Source organism: Scophthalmus maximus, chromosome 17 (assembly GCF_022379125.1).
Source record: "Scophthalmus maximus strain ysfricsl-2021 chromosome 17, ASM2237912v1, whole genome shotgun sequence".
Classification (NCBI taxonomy): domain Eukaryota; kingdom Metazoa; phylum Chordata; class Actinopteri; order Pleuronectiformes; family Scophthalmidae; genus Scophthalmus; species Scophthalmus maximus.
The window spans coordinates 17541232-17553773 of NC_061531.1; the positions used below are offsets into that span (position 1 = coordinate 17541232).

A 12542-nucleotide genomic window follows, 5' to 3' on the forward strand; every position below is an offset into this window, starting at 1 on the left:
GGAGTGGTACACGCACACATGCACACACGCACACACGCACACAAACACACACACGCACACACTGTGCATCCAGGTGTGTGATATTCAGCGGCAGCAGTCGCCTCGGGAGCAGATCTGTCTGACAAGCGAACGCACAATGTAATGAAAGATTTGCCACTTCCCTGGAGAATGTGAATAATATGAATAAGAATAACGCACACGTGTACAGTAGTTTGCAAACACACACACACACACACACACACACGCATTCAGAGGATTACACAAACATAAACACACATATTCTGTGGTCTACACAAATGTAAATACACACACACACACACACACACACTCACACACACACTCACACACACTTCCTCTGCCCTCCAAACCTGTCACCGGAGGCAAAAGGGCTCTGCACACAGACACACACACACACACACACACACACACACACACATGCACACGCGTCGAATACGCTCCATCCGTGCCTGAAGACACAACAAGAAACATCTAATTCTAAGTCGCTCTCAGTCTGACTCACACAGGCAAACACACACACACACACACACACACACACACACACACACACACACACACACACACACACACACACTCCCAGGAGCGCTTTGCCTTACCGATGCCTTTTAACAGGGGAAAGATTTCACCTCAAATTCATCCTATACTGTATTGCAGGCTCACTCATGCACTTAAATCAATATTTACACACCTTCGTTCACACACACACACACACACACACGCCTCCTCTAAATGACCTTGCTCCCTCAGCTCCTTCCTCCCTCGTCCTCCTCTTCCTCCGTCCTCCTCTAATGAGTTCTTGCAGGTGAGCTGCCGCCCGAGGAGACGATATAGGTGTGTGCGCTCCCTCGCGCGTGTCGGCCTTGTCTCGGGCACGGCACGATTACGCACGTACGATAACGTACACATGCTCCCAGAGATGCCCGGGCGGACCCGTCCACCTCCTCGGGTCGCCTCGTTTTCCTCCTCTCTAATTAGAGATGAGAATCTTGACGCTGATGAGTTTCAAGAGTTTTCTTCTTTTTTTTTTATGGCCAATGCCTTGGATGAAGTCTCAGCTGAAGTACATGTGATTAGAGACGCATGAATCTCTCCACAAGGTCCGTCCGCAGTTTCACCAGCTCAAAGAACATATCTGCTGTTTTCCACGGCAACGGGGTTAAAAGAAAAAAACTGTCAAATAAATGTAATGTTCAAAGCGATGGTGATCAAGGAGAAGACACTTTGTCTGTGCAAAGGAAGAAATATGATATTAATATTGAATGGGAGACTATGCAACTAAGCTAAACCCCTTTGATCAGACTTGAATAGAACTGAGACAGTTAAATCGACTAATCGATTAGAAATCGACTATTAAATTAATCGCCAACTATTTTGATATTCGATTAATCGGTTCGAGTAGTTTTTATTAAAAACGAATGGATTCATCGAGAAAACAATCGACAGACTAATAATGATAATCACTCAAAAACATTATTATAGAACAGTCAAAATGTTGCCGAAAATATTGTTTCACTGTTCAGATACAAGCAGGCGAATCTTAGAAATAAAACGATGATAGAATCGACTTACGTACGGACAAAGTTCTCTTTTCTTTTCACCGTAAATCACCAAAAACAGTAACATGCTCAGCACATTCAGCCGGTTCCCGCAGCTCGTCTCTGTACACAGTATATAAAAAAAGTCACGTTACTGTAAGTGAAACCCGTTTGTCACGAGTAGACTCGCCCCAGATTAAAATAATTAATTTTAGAGTCGATAGACACAAACGTGTGTTACAATAGGTGTTATCAACAGCTGCGTACCGAGAGACAGAGCCGCTTCATCTGCAGCCGAGAGTTTCGACCATCGATCTGCACACACACGAACACACGCACACACACACACGCACGCACGCACACACACACACACACACACACACACACACACGCGTGCGCGCACGCACGCACGCACGCGCACACACACACACACACACGCACGCACGCACACGCGCGCGCAGGCCTGACAGTGGAGATTACAGTGAGGTGCTGGTGGTGGGATTTCCGGGGCTCTCTCTTTCTAATCTGGTTTTTCTTTTGGAACAAAACGTCTTTGGGAAAGCACAGTATAAACCTAAATGTGTGTTATAGATCTTACGGGGTTTATTATTCCGTGCCTGCGTCGTCTAAGACCTCGCCACGGAGCCGTGAGCTGCTCGATGTTCCGCTCCTATGTCGGCGTTAACGTGCCGCGGGGGCCAAGACGGCACGCGCTCTGTTCATGTCCGTCGTGAACGTCGAGCTGAACGACGGGGGCCTGCTGGTCTGTGGTCAAGCGCTCCGCCATTGACCTGCACTCCTTCCTGTGCCGCACTGGAGCATCCACCATCATTATTTAAGCTGCGTTTGCGTATAGTGTGTGTGTGTGTGTGTGTGTGTGTGTGTGTGAACTGACTCTGACTTGTGTGTTTGGAGCTGACGCCCAAAAATGCTGTAGTGAGCACCGGGCGTGTCATGGCCCATACGAGGCTTTTATTAGTTTTTTGGTTTTTACATACCATTCGTCTTTCACCTTGCGTGTCGTGTGGTCGCGAGAAGTTGGTCCGATGCTCGTTTTTTTTTGGGAACGCGGAAACAAATATCTGCCCTAGCAGAACAGATCCTCTCAGGTGGATCGATGCCCCCCGCCACCTAGGACCAGGATCTGTAACTCCGTCCGTTGTGCTCTCGTTCGACGACGCGTGCGATTGTGAGGATTATTCTCCGACAGCGCTGCGCGTCGAGGGGGGTGTAGCTCAGCGGCAGAGCGTCTGTCTGCAGATCACGAGGTCCCCAGTTCAACTCCGGGTGCCCCCAGTGAGTTCTCTCTTGCCGATGATGATGATGCTCTTCTATCACCCTTTCACGTACAGCGGCTCAAATGCAACTCGCAGGAATCGGAGTCCTGACACTAAGGCCACAGGGGTCAAACTGTGATTGATTACAAAATAAACGGTACGGAAGGTGTGTGTCTATAGCGGGCACCCAGAGTCGAACTGGGGACCTCTTGATCTGCAGTCAAATGCTCTGCCGCTGAGCTATACCCGCTTACTAGTTCCCATAGACAAACTATGATTGGCTCTCGGAATATACATAGAAATATTGCACATTAATGTCTTTGTTTGTCCTGACTCTTTTGGAGTAATAACTCAGTGTTGTCTGACAACTTCCTCTATAGGAGATGCTGTCTGCTCCAAAAGTGCATAAGTACACTATTGGCATGTTATGGTTAGATTTGGTGTATAATCACATTATCATCACACATCTTATCTTGCATATTAGTTTCTAGGGGGCACCCAGAGTTGAACTGGGGACCTCTTGATCTGCAGTCAAATGCTCTACCACTGAGCTATACCCCCTTAAATTTTCTTCCAAACACAGAATAGATACTTTGTCATAATTTTCTCTGCAGGAGTGCTGAAGACCATAAGCTGCACAAAACAGTTGTTAGTTGCATTATCCATCCATCTTTTAAGCTTAGTCGAAGAACGACACATGCAATCTGTGCGTCTGCTTATATGCAATGAGCTGTTGAACCTGCGGTACAATTGATGACTTACTGAATACAGTATTTATTCTGGCTTCATCTAAGAACACAAGTAGCTCACTGGGGGCACCCAGAGCTGAACTGGGGGCGTCTTGATCTGCAGTCAAACGCTCTGCCGCTGAGCTACACCCCCCTGATTGTTTGTGTGCAGCGACTGTTGCATTTCCTGCACAAAACACTTATTGGCCGCTATTTACGGAACGCTTTGTTCGCGATCTGCCGTCTTCATCAACCACCGAAGGATGACACATGAGTAACGTCCGTCTATTTATATGCAATGCATGGAACAATTTCCGTTTTCACTCGACACACTGGTCATGTGTTTACTCTGGATTCCTCTGAACTCATAATGTGAGATTCACACAGGGGGCACCCAGAGTTGAACTGGGGACCTCTTGATCTGCAGTCAAATGCTCTACCGCTGAGCTACACCCCCCTTACTGTTTCCATAAACTGCACAGGAATCTTGTTTATGATATGCTTCAGCTGCATTATCCATCCATCCATTAATCCAAGAAAGACACATGTAAACTGTGTGTCTAGTTATATGCGAACAATTTTGTTTGTGTTGGAGTCGATGCTTGGATCCGGTTGCATACGTGTTTACAATAAAAATAAGTCAAATCATCACTATGTGCTGTTCAACCTGCGGTGAGCACACGTTACTATTAATTTATGTATTTATTCTGGCTGAGGGTGGACTGGAATTGTCCTTCCTATCTTCTTTTCCCATCTACTATTCCTTGACCTCAGTGGAAAACGTCACGAGGTCAAACTACGTCACCGTGCGGATGTTATCGACGTGCGTCCGCCGCACCCTGTGCTAAAGGAGATAGGAAAGGAAGCATTGAAGCACCTTTCCCGTGCGTTTAGAGAATCCGCACAGCTCTCGTCATGGCTGGTCACTTCTGGATTTAGGAAACTTCCGGAGCAAATGTGACAATCCGAACGCACCCTCCGTCTAGGAACACACGTACTGTGCTGACCCGGATGGACCGCTGAGCTTCACCCCCTTAATAATAACACATCCTAGTTTAATTCCCACGTCGACATAAATGTAACTTTGCCACGACACGTTTGGAAAAAACTATAACTCTCTCCTGTTCCCAGAAGTATTCAACAATGCGTTTTCAAAAGTAACACCATTTAAACGTGCTGCACCGTAGGTGCTCGCTCAAGGTATCGGATGAGCTGGCCACAGAAACCGTACTGTAAACAGCGCACGCTATATATAGCGCCGCGCGCTGATGAACAAACAAACCGTTCGACCGTCACGCGCTTATGTAAATCCTCCCGCCGAGCATGAACGTAGGGGAAATCGCCAACTGCATCACGCTGCATCATTTTCACTTCGGCTTTAAAGACAAACGTGGCAGTTTGGTTCCAGTGTGTGATGGTCAGAGAGGAAACCTACTGACCTGGTCCGACTGTCTGCTCACACCCGATCTGAAATAAAACATCCGAGCCCCCGCCGGGTCAACGTGTTGGACGGGAGTTGGCCAGGGGGACTTCCTGACCTGCCGCCAAGCGTTCGGCCAATGAGATTCGCCGCCGGAATTTGGAATTTCGGCCAATGGCTCTCCTACTCCAGTGGCGGCTCAGACTCAACCGAGGCGGTTTCTTTTGTCTCCCGTCTTTGTCTTTCCACCCTCGCGACGTCGAGGCAGGACGCCGGCGAGGGACGCGACGCCGAGTAGAGTTAAAGTTGGTGGGAAAAAAAAACAAACTACTTTCTGCTTGTAAACTTTGGAAACTCCCGACCTCCCGGACCCGAACGCACCACGTTGTCGTCCGGTTGTTTTTTCTCCCGGGAGGTCACACTTCAACTCTTTACTCTTTGTTGTGGCACTTTAAAGCAAACTGCGATCTCCTCCGTCCCATCTATGAGCCGTCCGACTGGCGACGTGCGTGTGTTCGTGCGCGTAATCTACAGCAATGACACACATTTTCAACGACTTAAAAGTTATGATCATACAGTTTGATAGTGTGCAAGCAGAAGGTGTTTAGTTCGGTGCCAAAATCCAAACAGGCAAGACTCAGAGTTTTATGTATTCATCCATTTTCCTTTCCAAACCTACGATCTGGGAACTTGTCATGTGCCACCGGGCCACGGTTTTGTCTTCCGCACGTCATCCTTGGCGATGCTTGATGGAAGACAGTGAGTTTGTCTGTGAGGAGGCCAGCGGATCGTCCCACGTCCGCACCGCAGACCGCTGATAGCAAACCGCCGTCTATCTCGTGCTGGACCGGAGACAAGAAGCAGCGCGATTACGAGCTGGCGCTGCCGTCGCTACATCACATCAACACCGCTTATATAAAGTAGTCACGATTACAGCTAATCATGTTGCTGCTGCGTTGTATGCATGGGTGGATTGTGAGGCTGTTGGGCCCCCGGGGCAAAGACATGTAATGGGCCCCCCCCTCCACCCCCAGACATCCAGACTGATTTTTTTTTTTTTTTTTGTTCAGGACCATTACGCTGACACTCACAGACGCACAGAATCACTCACGATGTCGTCTGTTGCCATTCTGACTCTTCAGAGGCTCCGGCCCCCCGAGGACCCCTGACCCTTCAGGCCCCCTGCAAACATGAACGCACAGATGTATTTCATTTTATTTTTTTGCGATGTAGTGATTAAGTGTGCATTTTGTAACAAGTCAGAGATTAACCATAACTGAGGACTTTTTAATCTGCTGTCAAACTCTCATGGGAAAGAGCCTTTAGTCTGATTGTCTGTGACTAACTGCCACCATCTGTAGTGCTTAGTAGTGTGTGTGTGTGTGTGTGTGTGTGTGTTTTATATCCAGTTTTAAAAGATCATTAACCTCATCGCCGTCTCCATCAGCGTCAACACCATCTTCACATCTCGAGGAGTTGTCCATAAAAATTAATACGACTGAAAAAAAAAAATATAATATATATATATACTGTATATATATATCACTCCATCATAACTACACTTGTCAAAAGGAGATGAGGAGATGTGAAATCATTCGTGGTTATCACCGAGATGATGTGTCCCAAAAAAATTCATTTCACTGCTTTCTCCACTCGTACGTTGAAGAAATGACATTTTAACGCGAACTGCGACTTTGACTTTGAGCGACACGATGCGACTGTAAAGAGGATTTACTCTTCCGCACAAGATCTGTGAAACTCCGGCGACGGCAATCGGTCGTCCGGCTCGGACGAGACAGATAAGAGGAGCGAGACGGAGACGACCGCGGTTTAGTGGATTTGGACCAAATATCAAACGAGCATCTTTTTACTGTTTGCAGCGCCGCGTGATTGTGACTCCACGAGACGGCATTAGGCCGAGTGGTGGAGTGAGGAGGGGCTGAGGGTGATGGGGAGGATAATGACGGAGTCTCTGTTCTTCTGCGAGCAGAGGCCATAACATAAAAACATGTCGAATGGCCAGTGTCAGATGACAATTAGGATATTTCCCAGCGTTTCACCTCAGAGTTCAGTGTCCTCTCACGACTTTTCCCGACAACTTTCTGTTCAAACTTGCTTTCTTCCTATAGTTGGCAGCTCCAGATCCTCTGGCAATCATAGCAGGCGGCCTGTTGGCCATCAATTATTTCGTATGCTTTGTCACAATGGACTCGGTATTGAAACTCGTTGCCAGTTCTCCAAACGATGCGGAAAACATTGCACGAAATAATACTTGATATATTTAAATTGAATCGTAAAAGATTCCCTGTGTGTTAATCCCCCAATTTTTTTCCACATGAACACGTCATTTATCCAGATGCTGATAAGCAAGACTTTTTCTAATCATAACATGTTACAAAACAGCTGCTTTCCCCCCCTAAATATTAGACACATTCATTTGTTGTTGGCATTAGATGAAATGTCAGTTTCAAGTTTATCCTGAGGGGAAAAACTATTAATCTGTATCAAATTTTAAAGGGAATCCGTCCAACAGTTGTTGAGACATTTTATCACACACACACACACAAAAAAAAATGGTTGCAAAAGAGGAAAAGTCTGCAGTTTTCTGTGTCTGCACAATACAATAAAAATGATAGATGACACTGACGTTTGCCATCCACAGATACTTGTTAGCGCTTCTTGGCAACAACTGTTGGCACACGATCACAAAACTTTTTCACTCGGTAGAAACAAGTACCCAACGGACGCGTACGTACACGTGGCACTTTTAAATTCCTCCCATCCGATATCACGGCAGGGTTGTAAAACACAAAGGCCAGATTTCGGATCTCTTCCGTCACCCACCGGCCCTGAACGCCCCGTCCTGTCCGCCTGCTCGTCGGTGGAGACTCATCTACCCCGTGTACGTCCCCCTCCCATCCTATCACTGTCCGTCCATCCCAGACTTCCCCTCCCTTCGCCCCATCCAGGGGGGGGTACAGATACAAGCGCCCATCCCCACCCCCACCACCGTGACCCAGTTTGGAGGCGATGATGGGGCGAGTGAGGACCATTGTGAGCCACCGGAGGGAGAGAGAGGAGCAAGATGCTCTGCCTCCGTCGGCCGTCTTGCCTTTCAGGAAGAGCTCACACTCGGCCGAGCACACACACTGAGGCGCTTGGCGAGAGGTCGGCCAAGGAAGCCGCGCGCTTTGTGTCCAGTTTGTGTTTTGTTTTGTTGTTTTCGGGACGCAGTCGTTGATTTTTTTAAGGACCAGGGCTTCGTCTTTCTTTTCGTCGGTGTCAGCCGAGGTCAACGGGGACGTAACAGGGGAGGGCGAGTGAGACGGGCAGGCAGAGATGAGGGGCCTCAGGTTGGGGAGACAAAGGACACGGTACCTGGCATCTGGGAGAGAAGGAGTGGAGTGAGTATGTGCTGCTTTTCATCGCCTCGCGCTGCCGCTCGGGTTTGGTTCGTGCGCAACTTGCATTTGTTTGAAGTTTAGAAGTTACGCAGTAGTTTACGTGTGTCACTTGTCTTTGCACGTGGCCGAAGCAAAAAGGCGTAGATTGCACAAACACACACAGAGAGAGAGAGAGAGATAGGGAGAGAGAGAGAGAGAGGGAGAGAGAGAGAGAGAGAGAGAGGGAGAGAGAGAGAGAGAGAGAGAGAGAGAGAGAGAGAGAGAGAGGGAGGGAGAGAGAGAGGGAGAGAGAGAGAGAGAGGGAGAGAGAGAGGGAGAGAGAGAGAGAGAGGGAGAGAGAGAGAGAGAGAGGGAGAGAGAGAGGGAGAGAGAGGGAGAGAGAGAGGGAGGGAGAGAGAGAGAGAGAGAGAGAGAGAGAGAGAGAGAGAGAGGGAGAGAGAGAGAGAGAGGGAGAGAGAGAGAGAGAGAGGGAGAGAGAGAGGGAGAGAGAGAGAGAGAGAGACAGAGAGAGAGAGAGAGAGACAGAGAGAGGCTGCTGCCGCCTCAGAGATTCTTCCCGTGACATATGGAACTGGTTACGTTTCTCCCCTTCGGACAATGTTAATGAGGGATCTTTTTTATTTTTTTCAAGTTTCCCACGAACTCGGAGGAGACGTGCTCGTCCATGAACTCGACCCCCCCCCCCCCGCAAGAAGAGGGAGGAAGCAGAAATGGCTCATTCATCCTGTCTCAGCAAAGACTTTCCCCATCAGTCTCACACTTCATGTTTTGACCACACAACAAAAAGGCTGTTTCTATTTCGAATCCCTCACTACTGGGGTCTTCTGATTTGAGTTCCCTCATGTCCCCTGCCGCTCCCTCAATGGGCCTGGGGCCCGAACGCTGGGGGCCCGGGGCGCTCTGTCAACTCAACCCTTTGGAATTAGCAGTTTATTTTTGTTTCATGGCCGCGTGCATTGATCACTCTGCAAGTAAGTGTGTGTGTGTGTGTGTGTTTGTGTGTGTGTGTGTGTGTGTGTGTGTGTGTGTGTGTGTGTGTGCATAATCTGCAAGAGATTAGTCCGTGCAATGGATATGATTGGAAACTCCGATAACCTTCCCCCCCTGTGGCTGAAATCGACTCAACGCAAAGTCGCCCTCGGCGAGCTTGTTCTTTAATCACCTCAGCGACTCTTTTGAACACAGTTGCTGCTCAGGGAAGAAGAAGAAGAAGAAGAAGAAGAAGAAGAAGAAGAAGAAGGAAAGAAAAGTAGACAAACCAGAAAAACGTTGATAAGAAATCCATTTTTAGCAATGTTGGGATTTTTCTTCTCCTTTCTTCCTGATGTGAATATCTCTGAGTGCCTATAACAAAGCAGCTTATCCAGCCCCGTCAGAGCAGGAGAAGGGGAACCACGGAAATAAGAAACCCCGCCTGCGCTTCTTTTCTTTTTTTAAGCCGAGCTCGTGCTGACGGGTCGCTCCTCCGCGGCGCTCTTTCACTGCGGTTATCTCTTCTCATATTGCGATTTCACAAGCGTATAAATATGCTGTGACCCTTTTTTTTTATGACATGAATTTGCTGGATTTCTACTCGAGGGGGGCGGGGGGGGGGGGGCTCTCAGCATCAAAGCAGCCGCGGTGTTAACCCGCATGTGATGTTCCCGGTGGTTATCGCGGACAGATGTCTGGCGCGGCAACTGTGCGTGCGTGGGCGCGCGAGCGAGCAGGTTAGTTTGATCCGCGCGCGACGAGGTGGAGGCGCGCGAGCGAAGCCCCGAGGACGCCACTGGCAGAGGGAGAGAGGAGAGAGGAGAGGTCACCGTGGCGATGACCCCTTGAGCGAGGACAGTCGAGAAAGCAAGAAGCTGCTCAGAGGTTCCCAGTCGTTCCCGCTCATACAGCAGCTCTGTGATGCCTCGTTGTTCAAACAAAGCATCAGCTCCTCTGGTGCTCGGGTCTTTTGTGAAATCAACTTCAATGAAATAATAATTCCGGACAGCGAAGCGGCCCATGTATCACTCGTTTTGGCATTTTGGCTATCCTGGGATCAAAATGTATTCAGGTTTTTATTGCTTTGTGTTTTGGGGGGGCCCCCCGCACAATAGGCCACATTTTCACCTCATCGCAATTCATTTATTTCTGAAATAAAGGTATTTCCTTTTTTTCCTTTAAACGGTTAAGCTTAATGAAATCTCAGCGCGCTCACACACACACACACACACACACACACACACACACAAGCACTTATTGTTATCAGCAGGCGAGGAGCGGCTTCAAACTCCGCCGCCGCCGCCGCCGCACATTCTGAACTGGCTTCGCTCCGGACCGTCTCCGATTACATTTCCGTTGAATATAAAATGTAAAAAAAGAAAAGAAAGTGTGACTCCTTCACACAGAGGGAACCGTGTTTTTGGAAGCGAGCGGCGTAATTAACCTTCCTCTCTCCGCTGAGTGCTTTTGTTTTGCCTCTGACTTCTGCCTCGCTGGAGACCGTTGCGTAGCTTTAAATTCAGTCGTGTGTTATCTCGCCCGTCTTGCTCTGTGATGTGAATGCGGAGGGTTTGAACGAACACTGTTTTGGCAACACCTTTATTTGCTGACTGTCTATAAAAAAACAATATGTCTTGATTGTGTGAAATGCTACACCCAAGCAACTACATGTAGTCTGACATGAGCAACTGGAATCTCACAAATAGAGGAGGTTTATTACAGTATTATCTTTTTGTCATGCTAAAATGATATTTGATTATCTTTAAACTTTTAGCAGGCTGAAGAAAAGTTGCGTATATGAATATATATATATATATATACGTATTATCAGTTGGGTTTTTGTTGTTTGTTCGTCAGCAGAATTCAAAAATCTATTCCCTTAACTTTTTCCTTTCTTTTTTTTATGTGTGCATTTTTACAGATTTCCCAGGGAATAATTCATATGTAGGGGATTGGTATCTATGACTATGTGCAATTCAGGGCAGCTTGACTGAGTTTAAGGGCTTGGCGGAGGCGTATACGCTCGACTGTGCAGGGCGTCACTCTAGTTGTATTGAATTAGAAGTTTTGAGAAAACAAATCATTTCCCCTCTATTTTTTCTCACTTTTTCATCCCTTTTCTAATTAGAAATGTATTTTTGGTCCAGCGTCGACTAGCCAAAGATCACACACTCTGCAGCACAAGCTGCTCACCTGATATTGTGTCATGAATAAACATGAGTATATCGGCTGCACTGAGGTAATGTTGGTATTTTGTTTTTGAAATTCACGAAATCCACTGAATATTTCATGAGAACTCGTGGGCTGTAATAACAAACACGACAAGCTGCTTATTGCGCAGAGCTACTTGTTGGATTTTTTTGTTTTGTTTTGGTCTTGATGATGATGGAGTGAAACAGCAGGGAGAAAACTGAATCTGGATGCCTGCCATTAAAAAAGTCGCAGAGGAAAAGTCGCTGAAAGTAATCAAAGTCCCATAAAAGTGCAAAAATGAGGAGTGTTTTCGAGGCAGCCGTCCAACTGCAGATCGATCTCCGGCACCGAGAGAGAAAAAGATCTGACTGATGATAATTAGCGTGATGGAGAAGTACAGTCAGTGTTTACCTGAGGTGACGGACAGCGGCCGCTGCGTCCCAACGGACTCGGCCTGCGACAGATTAGCGGAGACAAAACGTGATTAAAAATAACCAGGAAATGAGCCAATAACTTGATAAATATCTGCAACAGGGACGACACAATGCATTCATTGACAATTTTGTACAGTAACAGTAGCAGTTAAATACATTCGTCTGGTCTGTAACGTTTGTGTGCTTCACTTGTTTTTCAGTTCATCCAGAGGCTATTAAATCTGTTCGCCTTACACACACTCATTAGAGCCCTTTTTGTTCCATTTACAGTAAGTTCATTATCCAGACTGCCGCTGGCCCTGCGTTTATTCATGCTAATGTGGCTCAGTGTGTGTGTCTTTATAGGATTTGCATATACTGTTTCAACGCATGAATATGTAAACATATAGACAGTTCAGAGGCAGAGAGAGAGGACAGAGCGATTTTTATGTAAAGGGTTAAACGCCCTTTTATTCACGATGTCGTTCAACAACAGTGCAGGAAAGAGTTCAACAGGTCAGTTGACCTCTGACCTCTGTATTCGCTTATCTTCCCCGTGTACAAATCTGTACGTTTCTATAT

At 47.3% G+C, this 12542-nt stretch overlaps 1 protein-coding gene and 4 non-coding genes across 8 annotated transcripts in view; 1 reads left to right on the plus strand and 4 right to left on the minus strand.

Moving 5' to 3' along the window:
- The window catches only part of gjc1 (gap junction protein gamma 1), a 37152-nt gene that overhangs the window by 19541 nt on the left and 5069 nt on the right, over positions 1–12542 (plus strand). The window contains exons 1-2 of one of the 4 annotated variants that reach the window (XM_035614189.2): positions 7925–8382; positions 9014–9353. The exons of 2 other annotated variants lie outside the window; for them this stretch is intronic. The gene's annotated coding sequence lies outside the window, so the exon portion shown is untranslated. Of the gene's footprint in view, positions 1–7924; positions 8383–9013; positions 9354–12542 lie in introns of those variants that run through there. One more of the 4 variants, XM_035614188.2, reaches the window with a different exon arrangement.
- Positions 3009–3080, minus strand: trnac-gca. Its single transcript has one exon. It is a non-coding gene; the product is annotated as a tRNA-Cys (tRNA).
- On the minus strand, positions 3320–3391 carry trnac-gca. The gene has a single exon. It is a non-coding gene; the product is annotated as a tRNA-Cys (tRNA).
- On the minus strand, positions 3641–3712 carry trnac-gca. The gene has a single exon. It is a non-coding gene; the product is annotated as a tRNA-Cys (tRNA).
- trnac-gca lies at positions 3944–4015 on the minus strand. Its single transcript has one exon. It is a non-coding gene; the product is annotated as a tRNA-Cys (tRNA).